Genomic DNA, 21,729 nt, shown 5'->3' with positions numbered 1-21,729 from the left:
AACTGAGTCCTTGACAACTATGTTGGTGTTAGACGTGCGTCCGGTATCCGCCGTTAGTTCACAGGGAACTAGACAATTTATTGAGGCAGTGTGCCCCCGTTACCAAATACCATCTAGGTTCCACTTCTGTAGGCAGGCGATACCGAGAATGTACACGGACGTCAGAAAAAGACTCACCAGTGTCCTAAAAAATGCAGTTGTACCCAATGTCCACTTAACCACGGACATGTGGACAAGTGGAGCAGGGCAGGGTCAGGACTATATGACTGTGACAGCCCACTGGGTAGATGTATGGACTCCCGCCGCAAGAACAGCAGCGGCGGCACCAGTAGCAGCATCTCGCAAACGCCAACTCTTTCCTAGGCAGGCTACGCTTTGTATCACCGCTTTCCAGAATACGCACACAGCTGAAAACCTCTTACGGCAACTGAGGAAGATCATCGCAGAATGGCTTACCCCAATTGGACTCTCCTGTGGATTTGTGGCATCGGACAACGCCAGCAATATTGTGTGTGCATTAAATATGGGCAAATTCCAGCACGTCCCATGTTTTGCACATACCTTGAATTTGGTGGTGCAGAATTTTTTTAAAAACGACAGGGGCGTGCAAGAGATGCTGTCGGTGGCCAGAAGAATTGCGGGACACTTTCGGCGTACAGGCACCACGTACAGAAGACTGGAGCACCACCAAAAACTACTGAACCTGCCCTGCCATCATCTGAAGCAAGAAGTGGTAACGAGGTGGAATTCAACCCTCTATATGCTTCAGAGGTTGGAGGAGCAGCAAAAGGCCATTCAAGCCTATACAATTGAGCACGATATAGGAGGTGGAATGCACCTGTCTCAAGCGCAGTGGAGAATGATTTCAACGTTGTGCAAGGTTCTGATGCCCTTTGAACTTGCCACACGTGAAGTCAGTTCAGACACTGCCAGCCTGAGTCAGGTCATTCCCCTCATCAGGCTTTTGCAGAAGAAGCTGGAGGCATTGAAGAAGGAGCTAAAAGGGAGCGATTCCGCTAGGCATGTGGGACTTGTGGATGCAGCCCTTAATTCGCTTAACAAGGATTCACGGGTGGTCAATCTGTTGAAATCAGAGCACTACATTTTGGCCACCGTGCTCGATCCTAGATTTAAAACCTACCTTGGATCTCTCTTTCCGGCAGACACAAGTCTGCTGGGGTGCAAAGACCTGCTGGTGACAAAATTGTCAAGTCAAGCGGAACGCGACCTGTCAACATCTCCTCCTTCACATTCTCCCGCAACTGGGGGTGCGAGGAAAAGGCTCAGAATTCCGAGCCCACCCGCTGGCGGTGATGCAGGGCAGTCTGGAGCGACTGCTGATGCTGACATCTGGTCCGGACTGAAGGACCTGACAACGATTACGGACATGTCGTCTACTGTCACTGCATATGATTCTCTCAACATTGAAAGAATGGTGGAGGATTATATGAGTGACCGCATCCAAGTAGGCACGTCACACAGTCCGTACTTATACTGGCAGGAAAAAGAGGCAATTTGGAGGCCCTTGCACAAACTGGCTTTATTCTACCTAAGTTGCCCTCCCACAAGTGTGTACTCCGAAAGAGTGTTTAGTGCCGCCGCTCACCTTGTCAGCAATCGGCGTACGAGGTTACATCCAGAAAATGTGGAGAAGATGATGTTCATTAAAATGAATTATAATCAATTCCTCCGCGGAGACATTGACCAGCAGCAATTGCCTCCACAAAGTACACAGGGAGCTGAGATGGTGGATTCCAGTGGGGACGAATTGATAATCTGTGAGGAGGGGGATGTACACGGTGATATATCGGAGGATGATGATGAGGTGGACATCTTGCCTCTGTAGAGCCAGTTTGTGCAAGGAGAGATTAATTGCTTCTTTTTTGGTGGGGGTCCAAACCAACCCGTCATATCAGTCACAGTCGTGTGGCAGACCCTGTCACTGAAATGATGGGTTGGTTAAAGTGTGCATGTCCTGTTTATACAACATAAGGGTGGGTGGGAGGGCCCAAGGACAATTCCATCTTGCACCTCTTTTTTCTTTTATTTTTCTTTGCGTCATGTGCTGTTTGGGGAGGGTTTTTTGGAAGGGACATCCTGCGTGACACTGCAGTGCCACTCCTAGATGGGCCCGGTGTTTGTGTCGGCCACTAGGGTCGCTAATCTTACTCACACAGCTACCTCATTGCGCCTCTTTTTTTCTTTGCGTCATGTGCTGTTTGGGGAGGGTTTTTTGGAAGGGACATCCTGCGTGACACTGCAGTGCCACTCCTAGATGGGCCAGGTGTTTGTGTCGGGCACTTGGGTCGCTGAGCTTAGTCACACAGCTACCTCATTGCACCTCTTTTTTTCTTTGCGTTATGTGCTGTTTGGGGAGTGTTTTTTGGAAGGGCCATCCTGCGTGACACTGCAGTGCCACTCCTAGATGGGCCAGGTGTTTGTGTCGGCCACTAGGGTCGCTTAGCTTAGTCATCCAGCGACCTCGGTGCAAATTTTAGGACTAAAAATAATATTGTGAGGTGTGAGGTATTCAGAATAGACTGAAAATGAGTGGAAATTATGGTTTTTGAGGTTAATAATAATATGGGATCAAAATGACCCCCAAATTCTATGATTTAAGCTGTTTTTTAGGGTTTTTTGAAAAAAACACCCGAATCCAAAACACACCCGAATCCGACAAAAAAAATTCGGTGAGGTTTTGCCAAAACGCGGTCGAACCCAAAACACGGCCGCGGAACCGAACCCAAAACCAAAACACAAAACCCGAAAAATTTCAGGCGCTCATCTCTATTATACACATCACACTGCACAGTAGTACCCCTTATGCACATTATACCACACAGTAGTACCGCTTATATACATTACACAGCACAGTAGTGTCCGTTATTCACATTACACTGCACAATAGTACCCCTTATACACATTACAACGCATAGTAGTACCCCTCATACCAGTGGTTCTCAAACTGTGTGCCATGGCACCCTGGGGTGCCTCAGGACACTGTTGAAGTCAAAAATATTGCAGTACACACGTCACGTACAAACTACACACAGATGGCCTCCGTGCGTGTACTTTTCTGCCGTGCATGCACATATTCGCAAGTTGCGTATGACCGCTCCCGCGGTCCTGCGTATTAGTGCGTGGTATGAGTAATTACGGTAGTGACTGTAATCGCATGGAAAAGCCATAAAAACACATTACATATTTAATTCACATAGTGCACAATGTACACATAGTCTACATGCACCACACCAGTGAGTTACACTTGCTTAAAGGTTATAATAACAAAGGGATTCACCTTTACAGGATAGGAAGGGACAGAACTAGTTTATAAGGTGGTGTTTGGTATCCAGCTGTAGGGTATTTTTAGAGCAATATTCTGGTGTTGGTTTGCAGAAGATCGCACGCTCCTGCGAATAGTTATGCGCAGGAGCATAATATTAATATTTACTGTACTCCTGATATTTGGCGGGAACCCAGTGGAGAACATCTGCAAGTGCACCTGGACCAGACATCGCCCACCTATTCAAACCGACCTATGACCTCTCCTGTACTGTAAACTACCATCCCAGTGACCAAAAGATGAATAGATTACAGTTTCCATTGTGTTAGGTTTTGGACAAATGTATAAAAAGCCAGCTGCAGGCCAGGTCATACACAATCGCTGAAGGTCATCTACCTTGATGACTGAGGACCGGACCGGGAAGCGCAGGGGAACAAAATGTATGTACCATTGACTGTAGCCTTTATCTTTTATTGTATTGTGTTATTATTGTAACCCCCTGCTAAGTAAAATAAGCATTGGTGGGTTGGACCCCAACATATAGTTTTTGAAATACAATCGGTGTCGTGTCTCTTTCCCTGCTAAGATTTGTAAGTGTATTTCAGACACACGTGAAGCTGTGTAGTGCTCACGGCGTGTGTATGCACCGCACGTACTTTGTACGTCCGTCGCTGCGTTTGTACGCAAAGTGCGTACACGGTACAGGACTTTGTACGCTGAGTAATAAGTACGTAGATTAAGGATTGAATACAGCGGCCGCAGCGGCTCGATTTTAAAGTGTATTGAGTGTATTTTAAAAGTATTGCTTTTAGTCCTGTAAGTAAATCAGCATTTACAACATTTGCAGGTGTGCCTTGGATTTTTGGTCCAGGACCAATTCAAATTATTTATGGTCAATGTAATAGGCAAAACCAGTGCTGTTGGCTGCCAGTCATAAATTATGTGGACAAACAGAACCAAATATTGTCTCTCACCACACAATGGAACCTGCGGATGACATATAAACACAATTTCTCTTACGTCCTAGAGGATGCTGGGGACTCCGTAAGGACCATGGGGTATAGACAGGCTCCGCAGGAGATAGGGCACATAAAAAGAACTTTGACTATGGGTGTGCACTGGCTCCTCCCTCTATGCCCCTCCTCCAGACCTCAGTTAGATCTTGTGCCCAGAGGAGAATGGGTGCACTGCAGAGAGCTCTCCAGAGTTTTCTGTTGAAGAAGAATTTTGTTAGGTTTTTTATTTTCAGGGAGTCCTGTTGGCAACAGGCTCCCTGCATCGTGGGACCGAGGAGAGAGAAGCAGAGCTGGCTTGTCAAGTTGGGCACTGCTTCTAAGGCTACTGGACACCATTAGCTCCAGAGTGAGTCTGAACACAGGTCTCACCTGGGGTTCGTCCCAGAGCCGCACCGCCGTCCTCCTCACAGATGCCGAAGATAGAAGCCGGATGAGAAGGCAGAAGCAGAGGCGTCACAAAGTGGGTGCGGTGGGTGCGGCCCGCACCCAGGTGTCACCTCCAAGGGGGTGACACCAAAAACAGCCACACTCCCACCCGCACCTGCCCTAATAATCACTTATGCCGGCACCCCCGCTGACACCATCTGCCGCAGTCGTGCAGCGCTATCAGGACAGTGCTGCCTGGTGCGCGGCAGCTGCTCCCTCTCACCTTCCTTCCCAGAATGCCAGTGCGGGTGTGACAACATCGCGCATGGCATTCTGGAAGTGGCTGCAGAGGAGAGACGACGGAGGAGGACAGCGCAGCAGCGCACACAGCCACCAGCCCACAAGTATCCTGCGTGCAGCCTGGCTACATACAGCCTGCCTGCCTGAGCCCCCAGGACCTGAAGAGAAGTCCCATCACCCAGGAAGTCCCGGATACTGGCCCCAGAAGCAGCACCCCCCCCTCCCCCCATACTTCCCCGTAAGTATTCTCCTGCTCTGTCTTCAGAAGGGCTGTAATAGCTACAGATATTTTAGGCATGTATATTATATATATATATATATAAATCACACTGTAGGTATAATATATGAAAAATATCTAAGGATATAGGTGCATTTACATGTATTGTGTCACCACCTTTCCTCCTCCTCCCAGCGGTACCTCTCCTCTCAACCATTTTCTCTTCTTCCTGTCCCTTCCTTTCTTCCATCTATTCTCTGCCTTTTATATCCCTGTCAGCCTCCCCAGCTTTTGCAGACTGAAACCTCCCTGCAGGATCAGTTTGATTTACTGGTGCATGGGATCCCGGTGGTCCAAATACGACGGCGGGATCCCAATGTGTACGAAGCCAATAGGGGTGAGTAAGGGGTGTTCTCCCCTCTCCCCAACTTCCTAATCCTCCCTCCCCTTAGCCTAACCCTAACCTCCCCCCTTGGTGCCTAAACGTAACCCCCTGTCCCCGCTGCCTAAACCTAACCCCCCCCTCCCCGCAGCCTAAACCCCCCCCCCCCCCTCCTCAGGGACACAGCCTAACCCTCCCCCCCGCAGCTTAAACCTACCCCTCCCCCCCCCCTCCCCTGGCTTACCTGCCTTGCTACGCAGTGTCTCCTCATTCGGTATTCCGCGGTCGGTATTCTGGTGCCGGGATGTTATACCCTTTCTGGATGCCGCCACCATATTTCCTTTTCTGTGATGTCACAGCCGCTGCGATCACGTCCCCGATCACACCACACCGGCCTCCGCAACGCTCCATCTCCACCCTGGAAACGGAGCGTTGCCACACCCCCGCCCCACAACCACCTCTGCCTGCATCTTTTTCTAATTTTTTGCGGCTGGATCACACACTGCGATCCAACCTGAATGAGGCCCAATGATCAGAAGCAATTATTTTTAGTAAAACATTACTATGGATTCGATGTGGTATGGTGTGATACGGGAGGAAGTCCATGGGGGGTGACACCATGTGTTACCCCACCGGGTGACACCAACCCTAGTGACGCCTCTGGGCAGAAGACATCTTAGGCGGCAGAAGACATCAGATCTTCATGAGGTAAGGCGCGCAGCACTGCGGCACTGAAGAGTGCAGGGCGCAGGGGGGGGCGCCCTGGGCAGCAATAAACCTCACATTTGGGCACATGCAGATTGATTAGGCTGCGGAGGCAGTAAATCTATGATCCCCCGCCATTTTAATTGAGAAATCACTGGGACCGAAGCCCGCCGTCGGGTGGGCGGGGCTTGATCCTCAGCACTAACCAGCGCCATTTTCTCCACAGAAGCTGCATGAGGAAAACGCTGGCTCCCTGGTCTCTCCCCTGCTGAACTTCACAGGCTGGAAAAAAGAGGAGGGGGGCACATTAGCGACGCAGTGAGTGGGAATTGGTACATTATATATAGAAAAGCGCTATCTGGTCATATTTTTTCCAGTGTTTTTAAGCGCTGGTGTGTGCTGGCATACTCTCTCTCTGTCTCTCCTTAGGGCCTGGTTGGGGTTTTGTCCCCTCATAAATTAATCCCTGTGGGTGTGGGGTGTCGGTACGTGCGTGTCGACATGTCTGAGGCGGAAGGCTTCTCCAAGGAGGTGGAGCAAATGAGTGGTGTGTCCCCGTCGGTTGTGCCGACTCCAGATTGGATGGACATGTGGCATATGTTGAATGCAAGTGTGGCATCTTTACATAAAAGGCTTGATAAGGCTGAATTAGGGGGGACATTATCCTCGGATTGGACCGACTCACAGGGCCCGGCGGGGTCTCAAAAGCGTCCCTTAACACAAGACACTACTACCGACACGGATTCTGATTCCAGTGTCGACTACGACGAAGTAAAATTGCACCCTAGGGTGACTAAAACCATTCAGTGTATGATTGTGGCAATAAGGGATGTGTTGCATATTGAGGATGAACCCTAGGTCCCCGACACAAGGGTACACATGTTTAAGGAAAAGAAACAGATTATTAACTTTCCCACATCTCATGAATTAAATTAATTCTTTGGGAAAGCTTGGGAGACTCCGGAAAAGAGACCGCAGATCCCCAAAAGAATTTATATGGCATACCCCTTCCCTAAGCAGGACAGGGAGATTTGGGAATCACCCCCCACTGTGGACAAGGCCCTGACGCGCCTGTCCAAGAAAGTGGCACTACCGTCTCCTGACACAGCGGCCCTTAAGGACCCTGCAGATCGCAGGCAAGAAACTACCTTAAAGTGTATTTATTCTCATACAGGTGCTGTGCTAAGGCCGACAATTGCGTCGGCATGGGTGTGTAGCGCAATTGCAGCTTGGACAGATGAGCTGACAGATCAATTTGATAATATGGATAAGGATACTATATTCTTAACTCTAGCCCATATAAAAGACGCAGTCTTATTTATGAGGGATGCTCAAAGGGACATTGGATTGCTAGCTTCTAGGGCCAATGCCATGTCTATCTCAGCGAGAAGATCCTTATGGACTCGCCAATGGACGGGTGATGCGGATTCCAAAAAACATATGGAAGTACTACCCTATAAGGGTGATGTATTGTTTGTGGATGGGCTGACGGACCTGGTTTCCACAGCTACAGCAGGTAAATCAAATTTTTTACCATATATTTCCCAACAGCAAAAGAAAGTAACACCCTATCAGATGCAGTCCTTTCGGTCGCACAAGTCCAGAAGAGGTCGGGGATCCTCTTTCCTCGCCAGAGGTAAGGGCAGAGGCAAAAGAGCACCTGCTTCGGCAGGTGCCCAGGAACAAAAGTCCTCCCCGGCTGCTCCAAAACCTACAGCATGACGCTGGGGCTTCCCTGAGGGAGTCCGCACCGGTGGGGGCACGTCTTCGACTTTTCAGTCAGGCCTGGGTCAGTTCAGACCTGAATCCCTGGGTGTTGGACAAAGTTTCCCAGGGTTACAAATTGGAATTCGAGGAGGTGCCCCAGCGCCGATTTTTCAAATCGGCCATACCAGCTTCCACATCGGAAAGAGATATAGTGTTAGCTGCAATTCGGACGCTGTGTATACAGCAAGTGATAATCAAGGTTCCCCTGCACCAGCAGGGAAGAGGGTACTACTCAACCCTATTTGTGGTCCCGAAACCGGACGGTTCGGTCAGACCTATTTTGATTCTGAAATCCCTAAACCTGTACATAAAAAGATTCAAATTCAAAATGGAATCTCTCAGAGCGATAATAGCCAACATGGAGGAAGGGGAGTTTATGGTGTCTCTGGACATAAAGGATGCGTACCTTCATGTCCCCATATATGCCCCCCATCAGGAATACCTGAGATTCGCTGTACAGGATTGTCATTACCAATTTCAGACGTTGCCGTTTGGACACTCCACGGCCCTGAGGATTTTCACCAAGATAATGGCGGAAATGATGGTGGTCCTGCGCATGCATGGAGTCACAATTATCCCATACTTGGACGATCTCCTGATAAAAGCGAGATCAAGGGAGAAATTGCTGAGCAGTGTGGCGCTCTCTCTAAGAGTGCTCCAGCAACACGGTTGGATTCTAAATCTACCGAAGTCACAGTTGATTCCGACAACTCGACTACCGTTCCTAGGTATGATACTGGATACGGAACAAATGAAGGTCTTCCTCCCAATAGAGAAAGCCCAGGACATCCAGAGCATGGTCAGAGACCTGCTAAAACCGAAAAGGGTGTCAGTTCACCAATGCACTCGATTTCTGGGGAAAATGGTGGCGGCCTACGAGGCCATTCCCTTCGGAAGGTTCCATGCAAGGACTTTTCAATGGGACCTTCTGGACAAGTGGTCCGGGTCCCATCTGCACTTACATCGGAAAATAACTCTGTCCCCAGGGGCCAGAGTGTCCCTCCTGTGGTGGTTGAAAAGTGCTCACCTCCTGGAGGGTCGCAGGTTCGGAATTCAGGATTGGATCCTGGTTACCATGGACGCGAGCCTCCGAGGATGGGGAGCGGTCACACAGGGAAAAAAATTTCAGGGTCTTTGGTCAGACCGGGAGTCCTGTCTACACATCAATGTGTTGGAACTCAGGGCCATTTACAACGGCCTTCGACAAGCGGAGAGTCTTCTTCGAAACCTACCGGTTCTGATTCAATCAGACAATGTCACAGCAGTGGCTCATGTGAACCGCCAAGGCGGGACAAGAAGCAGAGTCGTGATGGCGGAAGCCACAAGGATCCTTCGCTGGGCGGAAAATCATGTAAGCGCTCTGTCGGCTGTCTTCATCCGGGAGTGGACAACTGGGAAGCAGACTTCCTCAGCAGACACGATCTCCATCCAGGAGAGTGGGGACTTCATCAGGAAGTCTTTGCAGACGTAACACGTCTTTGGGGAACTCCTCAAATAGACATTATGGCGTCACGCCTCAACAAAAAGCTTCGGAGGTATTGTGCCAGGTCTCGGGACCCTCAGGCAGTAGCAGTAGAAGCTCTGGTAACACCGTGGGTGTTCAAATCGGTCTACGTGTTTCCTCTTCTTCCTCTCATCACAAAAGTGTTGAGGATCATAAGACGAAGAAGAGTACAGACGATACTCGTTGTCCCAGACTGGCCTTTAAGGGCCTGGTACTCGGATCTTCAAGAGATGCTCACAGGAGATCCCTGGCCTCTTCCTCTCAGGGAGGACCTGTTGCAACAGGGGCCCTGTGTATTTCAAGACTTACCGCGGTTACGTTTGACGGCATGGCGGTTGAACGCCGAATCCTAGCGAAAAAGGGGATTCCGGAAGAGGTCATCCCTACTTTAATAAAGGCTAGGAAGGAGGTGACGGTAAAACATTATCACCGTTTCTGGCGAAAGTATGTGTCTTGGTGTGAGTCCAAGAATGCGCCTACGGAAGATTTTCATCTGGGTCGTTTTCTCCACTTCCTACAGACAGGAGTGGATATGGGCCTGAAATTAGGCTCTGTTAAGGTACAGATTTCGGCCCTCTCGATTTTCTTTCAGAAGGAATTGGCTTCTCTTCCAGAAGTCCAGACGTTTGTAAAGGGAGTGCTGCACATCCAGCCCCCTTTTGTGCCTCCAGTGGCACCATGGGACTTGAACGTGGTGTTACAGTTCTTAAAATCAAAACAATACAAGAAATAGCAGCGCTAATATGTAATTAACTTCAAAATTCAATGGAAGGATTGAGTAAAAGTTACATTTAATAAAATATGAAATTAAAAACTGAATAAAACCATCACACCACTTCCGGGGTTCATTTTAAGTTTTTTATATGTGCCACCTTCATATAATTGCCTACAAACTTCCATGTTGTAATCCTCGAGATTCATAATCACCACACTCCCCCCCTTATCGGCGGGCTTTATGACTATATCTCTATTTTCTCTAAGGGATTTTATGGCCTTCCGTTCCTCTTTGTTTAGATTCATTCTCCTGTTGGGTTTTAATTCTATACTTTCCATATCATTTTTGACAGCTTTTTCAAATGCCTCAATAAAACTACCTTTCTTGTGCTTTGGATAGAACTTAGACTTCCGTTTGAGATTGAATTTCCCTGTATTTTGCGGGATGGCTGGTTCCGATTTATCACTGAAAAATCTTTTAAGAGTGAGATGTCTAATGAATTTTTCTACATCCACAAACACATTAAACTTATCACATTTATTTGAAGGGGAGAATTTTAAACCTTTTTCAAGGACACCTCTTTCATGCTCTGATAATTGATAATTACTGAGGTTATAAATTTTGGTGTTTTTATTTTTATTTATATCCTTATTAATTTCTGAATCAATATTATGTATCTTATCTTCCACACTTATATTGATGGGGTTAATGTCGGAATCACCACAACCTCTACATTTACGTCTCATACTTGAATTGAGTGCCTTGAATTTACCTCCCCTACTCCCTCTCTTTCTCACAAACTTCGTTTTACCTTTATCAGAATCTATCTCCATTCCCTGTATGACCTTTGGCCTACACCTAAAAAACGTGATTGAGTATGCCGATGTTCATAATCAGTTCCCTCCTCAACGTCTTTCCGTTGTCTATTCTCTCTATGTGTGTCTTTAGGTCTATACTCCTCCAATTGTACCTTATTTCTCCAAGTGTTCCTTTCCTCTCTTTTAGGTGGTGTCCTTCTATTTTCCCATAATGATCTGTGTTCTTATATCTCCTAGAATTATATATGGGTGATCTTCCTCTATTCCCTATATTTCTTTTTAATAATCCTTTCCTACGACTATATTGATTTCCATAATTGTCTCTTGTGCTAGATTTATCCTTGGTTAAATTATTCGACTCCATATCTGTGTCACCTTTATTTCTTTTGCACTCATCAGTATCTCTAAAGTATTTTTTCTGTTTTTTATTTTTGATCTCCCTCTCTATTTTTTCTATTTTCCTAATGATCCCCTCTTCTAATTCCTTATAGTCTTCTAGTTTAGAGTAAGGTTCTACCAAAGAACGAAGAGATCCAATTTCATCCTCTATTACTTTTAGAGTCTCACTATTATGAGTATTCAATCCAATTGGCGTAAGAACGATGATGAGGATAGATTAGCGAGGGCAGAAATGAGAAAAATCTATGAACTTAAAACACTTCATCCTAAAGGTCTAAATTTAGATTTCGAAACCAAGTGGTTTCTGTAGATCTCCCCTTGCTTAATAAATTGGTGTATGTTGTGATAAAATATATTTATGGAAACAAAGAAGGGATATATGGATAACGATATATGGTTAATAATAGTTTTGGTAACATTAATACCTTTTTCCCAACAACATGGACCATATATCGAATTTATGAGTTCTAATATAAATATAAGGAAATAAGGTCTGATTTTTGAAAATGTACCAACCCTATATTTTTGGTAATATCTCATTAGTATGAATGGATATAGAGACCATGCAGTATTATTAAGTATATACAGGACGGTTATAATGAAATACAAATGGATTGATATATGCTTTTGTTTTTCCTATGTTAATCTTATGTGGACGGATGATTATACCGCTGTGCGGCTCAATGCGGCGGATGTGGACTTCCGTATTGCGGTCCAATTACCGGAAGTGAGAGAAATCACGTGACAACTACTTCCGGTCGCGATGGATCGCAAACAGCGGGGAGAAGTGACGTGCGGTCTCTATAGAGACCAGTATGCATCACAACACGGACATCCGGTGGGCGGAAGCATGCGGGAACACATGACCATAGGTCCACCAGGAATTTGTGGATATGGACATCCGGGATGAGTAACGCTTATCATTGATAATGAACTGCTCCTGCAATCCATTCCAGATTGTTATCCCCACCAATTAAACAGAATTAGGAGTTTTTTAGGTTATTGTTTGGATATAGATACATATTGACAGCTGAATAGTATGATATTAATATGGATTATGTTTTTATGATGATTGTAAAAGAATATGATGAAATTTAATGTATATTTAGGAACAGTGGAACCGGATTGGCCAGGATTGACATGTGATATGGTCAGTTAGGTATAAAGAGGCTAGGGGGTCACTTCCACTGCATACCCTGAGGAAGGATTTTATCCGAAACGCGTTGGTTTTTCACAAGAGGACCCTGGACTATACCCTTCCACGGTGGTTGGCATCATTTTGTGGGTAATTTTCTTTCCTTCACCCCCAAAAATTGGGAGCATTTACCCTATCCATCCTACCTGTACCATTGGAAGTGGCCTTATGGTCTTGTATATTGGGTACCTTTTGTAGTGTTTTGTTTTTATTGTTCAAGTTTTATCAATTTTATTTATTTTTCACATTCCCACAATGTTGGTGGGTAATTTTGTTTTTTGAATAAAAACATATGTTTTACTACTATTCGCTGTCATTTGGATCCATTCGAGTGGAGGTAACAAAGGTCCAGACACATACAGAGACCAGAAAAGATACCTTTCAGCGCACATAGGGCTTATCATAAAGGTAAGCCTGGTGTAGATAAGCCGATGGTGGTCGACTGTATGCAGTATTAAAGAAACCTTTATGTGAATGCATCTTATTTAACACAGGTCAGTCACTAAGAAAAGTGACTTTGGAAGTTTGCGAAAGCATCAGTATAAGCTAATGGACATATTGTATATTGTGTTCTTTGTTTGAGGAACAGGAATACATACGGATCAGGAATTTGTACATAGCATCGCTGGGAGATCGCCTCTTTCTGTTTCTATTGTATCTATAGAGGAGTGGTGCTCCTTTTTTGGGGATCTGCCGAGCTGAAGCTAGGGCGCAAGTTACTTTTCAATCTATTTTCTAACCTATTGTGGTGCCTGTGGCTACAAGTGACCAGAAGGATTCCAGATACCTGGATGTAGTCAGGGCCTTAAAGATTTATGTAGCCACAACGGCTAAAATTAGGAAAACAGAGGCTCTGTTTGTCCTGTATGCTGCTAATAAGATTGGCGCGCCTGCTTCGAAGCAGACTATTGCTCGCTGGATCTGTAATACGATTCAGCAGGCTCATTCTACGGCTGGATTGCCGGTACCAAATTCGGTTAAAGCCCATTCCACTGGGAAGGTGGGCTCTTCTTGGGCGGCTGCCCGAGGCGTCTCGGCACTACAGCTTTGCCGAGCGGCGACTTGCTCGGGGTCAAACACTTTTGCTAAATTCTACAAGTTTGATACCCTGGCTGATGAGGACCTAGCGTTTGCTCAGTCAGTGCTGCAGAGTCATACGCACTCTCCCGCCCGATTGGATGCTTTGGTATAAACCCCATGGTCCTTACGGAGTCCCCAGCATCCTCTAGGACGTAAGAGAAAATAAGATTTTAAACCTACCGGTAAATCTATTTCTCCTAGTCCGTAGAGGATGCTGGGCGCCCGTCCCAGTGCGGAAACTCTGCAAGACTTGTATATAGTTGTTGCTTACATAAGGGTTATGTTACAGTTGGAATAGGTCTTGGACCGTTACTGTCGTTTGTTCATACTGTTAACTGGTTATGTATGTTCCAGGTTACATGGTATGATTGATGTGGGCTGGTATGAATCTTGCCCTTGGATTGCTAAATCCTGCCTTGTATTGTTCATCGCCTCTGGACACAGTTCTCTAACTGAGGTCTCGAGGAGGGGCATAGAGGGAGGAGCCAGTGCACACCCATAGTCAAAGTTCTTTTTAGGTGCCCTATCTCCTGCGGAGCCTGTCTATACCCCATGGTCCTTACGGAGTCCCCAGCATCCTCTACGGACTAGGAGAAATAGATTAACCGGTAGGTTTAAAATCTTATTTTATTCAATGTAATATTTATTTTTAAATTTCTCAATAAAAAAGTTTGGCCTAGGGGTGCCGTGAAAAAAATTCTAATACTCTAGGGGGCCGTGATTCCAAAAGGTTTGGGAACCACTGCCATATGCACATTACACAGGGGGTAATTCCAAGTTGATCACAGCAGGAAATTTGTTAGCAGTTGGGCAAAACCATGTGCACTGCAGGGGGGGCAGATATAACATGTGCAGAGAGAGTTAGATTTGGGTGTGGTGTGTTCAAACTGAAATCTAAATTGCAGTGTAAAAATAAAGCAGCCAGTATTTACTCTGCACAGAAACAAAATAACCCACCCAAATCTAACTCTCTCTGCACACGTTATATCTGCCTCCCCTGCAGTGCACATGGTTTTGCCCAACTGCTAACAAAAATCCTGCTGCGATCAACTTGGAATTACCCCCTAAGTACAGTAATGTCTGTTAATCATGTTACACTGCACAGTAGTATACCTTTTACGCATTACATAGTTGTTACATAGTTGTTGAGGTTGAAAAAAGACAAATGTCCATCGAGTTCAACCTATTGTACATTACATTATTTTATATATATTTTTTTAAATACTAATTAAATGCTGTATCCCTGGATATTTTTTTCAGCTAGGAATTTATCTAATCCATATTTAAACTTATTGATTGTCTCCACCATTACTACATTCTCTGGAAGATAATTCCAAATCCTTACTGCACTTACTGTGAAGAATCCTTTTCTCAGTTGGGTATGGAATTTTTTTCCCTCTAACCTCAGTGGGTGTCCTCGTGTCCTATGTAGTGTTTTTCTGGTAAACAAATCGTTTGATAGATCCTTGTATTGTTCCTTACTGTATTTATAAATATTAATGATGTCCCCTCTCAGTCGCCTCTTTTCCAGTGTGAACATATCTAACCTTTTAAGTCTTTCCTCATAGTCCAATGCCCTTAACCCCTTAACCAGTTTGGTGGCTCTCCTCTAAACCCTTTCGAGTTCCAAGATATCTTTTTTATAGTATGGTGCCCAAAACTGTACACAATATTCCAGGTGTGGCCGCACAAATGATTTATACAGTGGTAGGATTACACTCTCATCCCTTGTCTCCATACCCCGTTTTATGCATGATAACACCTTATTAGCCTTTGCTGCTGCATTTTGACATTGCAAACGGCTACCAAGTTTATTATCGATTAGTACACCCAGATCCTTTTCAACTACAGTTATCCCTACATTTTCCCCATTTAGTTTATAAGCTGCCTGATTGTTGTTAGTCCCAAGGTGCATAACTTTACATTTGTCTATATTGAACCTCATTCCCCATTTGTCTGCCCAGGCCTCCAGTCTAGATAAGTCATTCTGTATAGACTCAACATCCTTGTCTGAATTAATTATTCTACATAATTTAGTGTCATCTGCGAAAATTGACACTGTGTGCTTTCCAGTCCCTCACCTAGGTCATTAATGAATTTATTAAACAACAATGGTCCGAGTACTGAGCCCTGTGGTATTCCACTGAGCACTGAAGCCCATTCAGAGTACATCCCCACTCGCTGTTCCCTATTGAACAGCCAATTATTCACCCAAGTACAAATAGTGTTTCCTACCCCAAGCTCCCTTAATTTGAGAATTAGTCTCTTATGTGGATCTTTGTCAAAAGGCCTTAGCAAAGTCCAAAAAGATCACATCCACTGCATGACCCTGATCAATATTATCGCTCACTTTCTCGTAGAAGCTTATTAAGTTAGTTTGACATGACCTGTCCTTCACAAATCCATGTTGATTCCTAGTAATAACCTTGGAGGTATCCAAGTACTCTAGAATGCTATCCCTTAATATACCTTCTAGTATTTTCCCCACTATAGATGTCAAGCTAACCGGTCTATAGTTCCCGGGGAGCGTTTTAATACCCTTTTTAAATATTGGGACTACCTCTGCTATACATTAGTCCTTTGGTATCATTCCTGATCTAATTGATTTGCTGAAGATCAAATATAGAGGTTTCGATATCTCTACATTGAGTTCCATAAGAACCCTGGGGTGGAGTCCATCTGGCCCAGGAGATTTATTTATCTTAATTTTACTCAGTCTCTCCCGGATTTCTCCCTCGTTTAAGCAAGTACCAAGCAATGGGTCATTATTATTATTTATGTTATGCTCTATTCTTGTCAGCCTTTCGTAAATACTGATGAAAAGAATTTATTAAATAAATCTGCTTTTTCCCTATCATCATTAATCAAGACATCCAGCTTACCCTTTAAGGGCCCAATATTCTCCCCTTTCAACCTTTCACCGTTTATATACTTAAAGAACTGTTAACACACAGTATCTATTAGTCACATTACACTGCACAGTAGTAAACCTTTTACACATTACACTGCACAGCAGTACACCTTATACACATTACACCGTATAGTTGTAACCCTTAAACACATCACACTGCACAGTAGTACCCCTTATACACATTACACTGCACAGTAGTACACCTTATATGCATTACACCGCACAGTAGTTTCTGTTATTCACATTACACTGCACAGTAGTACACCTTATATGCATTACACTGCACAGTAGTGTCCATTATACACATCACACTGCACAGTAGTACACCTTATATGCATTACACCGCACAGTAGTGTCTGTATTCACATTACACTGCACAGTAGTACACCTTATATGCATTACACTTCACATTAGAGTCCATTATACACATCATACTGCACAGTAGTACACCTTAAACACATTACACCATATAATAGTACCCCTTATACACATTACACTGCATAGTAGTGCCTCTTATACACATTACACCACACAGTGGTACCCCTTATACACATTACACAACACAGTAGTGTCCGTTATTCACATTACACTGCACAGTAGTACCCCTTATACACATTACAACACATAATAGTACCTCTTATATACATCAGACTGCACAGTAGTGTCCGTTATTCATGTTACACTGCACAGTTGTACACCTTGTAAGCATTACACCACATAGTAGTACAGGTTGAGTATCCCTTATCCAAAATGCTTGGGACCAGAGGTATTTTGGATATCGGATTTTTCCGTATTTTGGAATAATTGCATACCATAATGAGATATCATGGCAATGGGACCTAAATCTAAGCACAGAATGCATTTATGTTTTATATGCACCTTATACACACAGCCTGAAGGTAATTTTAGCCAATATTTTTTTATAACTTTGTGCATTAAACAAAGTGTGTCTACATTCACACAATTCATTTATGTTTCATATAAACCTTATATACACAGTCTGAAGGTCATTTAATACAATATTTTTAATAACTGTGTGTATTAAACAAAGTTTGTGTACATTGAGCCATCAAAAAACAAAAGTTTCACTATCTCACTCTCACTCAAAAAAGTCCGTATTTCGGAATATTCCGTATTTCGGATATTTGGATATGGGATACTCAACCTGTACCCCTTTTACACATTACACTGCACAGTAGTACACCTTATGCACATTACACAGCAAAGTAGTACCCCTTATACACATTACACAGCACAGTAGTACCCCTTATATACATTGCACAGCACAGTAGTACCCCTTATACACACTACACTACATAGTGGTACCCCTTGTGCACATTACACAGCACAGTAGTGTCCATTATTCACGTTACACTGCAGTTGTACACCTTATATGCGTTACACCACACAGTAGTGTCCGTTATACACATTACACCGCACAGTTGTACCCCTTATACACTTTACACTGCACTGTAGTGTCCATTATTCACATTGCACTGCACAGTAGTACAATTTATACATATTACACCACACAGTAGTACCTCTTATACACATTACACTGCACAGTAGTGTCTGTTATTCACATTAAACTGCACAGTAGTACACCTTTATAAGCATTACACCACACAGTAGTACCCCTTAGACACATTGCACAACACAGTAGTGTACGTTATTCACGTTACACTGCACAGTAATAAAAAATAGGATTTTAATTACCTACTGGTAAATCCTTTTCTTGTAGTCCATGGAGGATGCTGGGGTCCACATTAGTACCATGGGGAATAGACAGGTCCCTCGGGAGACATGGGCACTTTAAGAGTTTAATAGTGTGGGCTGGCTCCTCCCTCTATGCCCCTCCTACCAGACTCGGTCTAGAAACTGTGCCCGAGGAGATGGACCAAGCTAATCAGCTTGAACAATTCAGCAACAGCTGAACAACAGTACTTAACTAAGTAACAATGCAGTACTTAACCAAGTAACAAGGCAGTACTGAACCAAACAACAACTGCAGGATAATGAAGCGCTGGGCGAGCGACCAACATCCTCTATGGACTACGAAAAAAGGATTTACTGGTAGGTAATTAAAATCCTATTGTCTCTTACGTCCTAGAGGATGCTGGGGTCCACATTAGTACCATGGGGATGTACCAAAGTACGGGAGAGAGAGCGCGGAGGCTCCTGCAGAATTGATTGACAAAACTTTAGGTTCATAGTGGCCAAAGTATCGAACTTGTAGAACTTAGCAAACGTGTTCGACCCGGACCAAGTAGTCGCTCTGCAAAGCTGTAAAGCCGAGACACCCCGGGTAGCCACCCAGGAAGAACCCACCTTACGAGTAGAGTGGGCCTTAACAGATTTTGGACATAGCAAGCCTGCCATAGAATAAGCATGCTGAATAGTAAACCTGATCCAGCGAGAAATCGTCTACTTAGAAGCAGGAAACCCAACCTTGTTGGGATCATAAAGGACAAACAAAGCATCCGACTTCCTGTGATTCGCAGTCCTCTTCACATATATCTTCAAAGCCCACACAACATCCAAGGACTGAGAAGGAATTGAGGAGTCAGTAGCTACTAGCACCACAATAGGATGGTTGATATGAAAAGCCGACACAACCTTTGGAAGAAAATGCTGACGCGTCCTGAGCTCAGCTCTATCCTCATGGAAAATCAAGTAGGGGCTTTTAGAGGACAAAGCCCCCAAGTCTGACACACGTCTAGCAGATGCTAACGCCAACAGTGTGACAGCCTTCCAAGTGAGAAACTTGACCTCCACCTCCTGTAAAGGCTTGAACCAATCCGATTGCAGGAACTGCAACACCATGTTAAGATTCCAAGGAGCCGTAGGAGGCACAAAGGGAGGCAGGGTATGCAGAACCCCTTTCAAGAAAGTCTGAACCTCAGGGAGGGCAGCCAATTGTTTCTGGAAGAAAATGGATAAGGCCGAAATTTTTGACCTTTTTGGATCCCAAACGCAGGCCCACATCCACACCTGCTTGCAGAAAGAGTAGAAATCGTCCAAGTTGAAACTCCACCGTAGGAAACTTCTTGGATTCACACCAAGACGCATACTTTTTCCAAATCCGATGGTAATGTTTAGACGTTACTCCCTTCCTAGCCTGTATCAGAGTAGGAATAACTTTGTTCGGCATGCCCTTCAGAGCTAAGATCTGGCGTTCAACCTCCATGCCGTCAAACGTAGCCGCGGTAAGTCTTGATAAGCAAACGACCCCTGTTGCAGAAGGTCCTCTCGAAGAGGAAGAGGCCTCAGATCTTCCAGCAGTAACTCCAGAAGATCCGCGTACCAAGCTCTTCTTGGCCAGTCCAGAGCAATGAGGATCGCCTGAACTCTTGCTTTCTTTGAGTTTTAGAATTCTTGGGATGAGTGGCAGTGGAGGAAACACATACACTGACTTGAACGCCCATGAAGTTACCAGGGTGTCCACTGCCGCTGCCTGTGGATCCCGCGACCTGGAACAGTACCTCCGAAGCTTCTTATTGAGGCGGGAGGCCATCATGTCTATTTGAGGTACACCCCAAAGATTTGTTACCTCCGTGAACACCTCTGGATGGAGGCCCCACTCTCCTGGGTGGAGATCGTGTCTGCTGAGGAAGTCCGCTTCCCAGTTGTCCCGGAATGAAGATTGCTGACAGCGCCACTGCGTGCTTTTCTGCCCAAAGGAGGATGCTTGTTACCTCGGACATTGCCGCCCTGCTCTTCGTTTCGCCCTGTCGGTTTATGTAAGCCACCATCGTTACATTGTCCGACTGCACCTGAATGGCCGGATCTTGTAGAAGATGTGCCGCTTGTAGAAGACCGTTGTACACGGCCCTTAGTTCCAGAATATTTATTGGAAGAATTTATTCCAGACTTGTCCACCTTCCCTGGAAGGTTTCCCCTTGGGTGACAGCACCCCAACCTCTGAGACTTGCATCCGTGGTTAGGAGGATCCAGTTCTGGATCCCGAACCAGCGGCCCTCGAGAAGGTGCGGCATTTGTAGCCACCACAGGAGCGAAATCCTGGTTTTCGGCAACAGCCGTATTCTCTGGTGCATGTGTAGGTGAGATCCCGACCACTTGTCCAGGAGGTCCAGTTGGAAGAACCGAGCATGAAATCTTCCATACTGCAGAGCCTCGTAGAAGGCAACAATCTTCCCCAGAATGCGAATGCACTGATGAATAGATAGCCGGGCAGGTTTCAAGACATCCCGGACCATTGTCTGTATCACTAACACCTTCTCCACCGGTAGAAACACCCTCTGCACTTCCGTGTCGAGGATCATTCACAAGAATGCCAATCTCCTTGTTGGCTCCAAATGTGACTTTGGTAGACTCAGGATCCATCCATGATCCCTGAGCAGTCGAGTCGTGATAGCAATAGACTGATACAATCTCTCCCTGGACGACGCCTTTATCAGCAGATCATCCATATATGAAATTATGTTCACTCCCCGTCTGCGGAGTAGCACCATCATCTCTGCCATCACCTTGGTGAACACCCCCAGTGCCGTAGAGAGGCCGAATGGCAGTGCCTGGAACTGATGACAGTCCAGCAGTGCAAATCTTAGATAAGCCTGATGAGGCGGCCAGATTGGAATGTGAAGGTACGCATCCTTGATATCCAGGGATACCAGGAATTCCCCCTCTTTCAGACCTGAGATCACCGCTCTCAGGGACTCCATTTTGAACTTGAATTCCCTCAAATAAGGGTTTAGCGACTTCAGGTTCAAAATTGGTCTGACCGAACCATCCGGTTTCGGTACCACAAATAGGTTTGAATAGTAACCCTTGCTTTCCAAATGAGGTGGAACCGGAACAGTGACATTTGCCCTTTCCAATTTTTGAATGGCATCCTGTAGGATAGTCCTTTCTGTCAGCAAAGCTGTTAAGCCTGATTTGAAGAATCTGTGAGGTGGGAGCTCTTGAAATTCCAGCCTGTACCCGTGGGACACTATATCCTGTACCCAGGGATCCAGGCCGGATGATACCCAGTCTCGCTCCCACCTGCCCGCTCTCCAGGCTGGTAGGTCCACCATCATGCTGAGAATTTTGAGGAAACAGAGCCAGGCTT

The sequence above is a fragment of the Pseudophryne corroboree genome, chromosome 6, assembly GCF_028390025.1.
Source record: "Pseudophryne corroboree isolate aPseCor3 chromosome 6, aPseCor3.hap2, whole genome shotgun sequence".
In the NCBI taxonomy this organism is placed as follows: Eukaryota; Metazoa; Chordata; class Amphibia; order Anura; family Myobatrachidae; genus Pseudophryne; species Pseudophryne corroboree.
The sequence above is the reverse complement of the archived record's forward strand: the minus strand, read 5'-3'. Positions refer to the sequence as shown.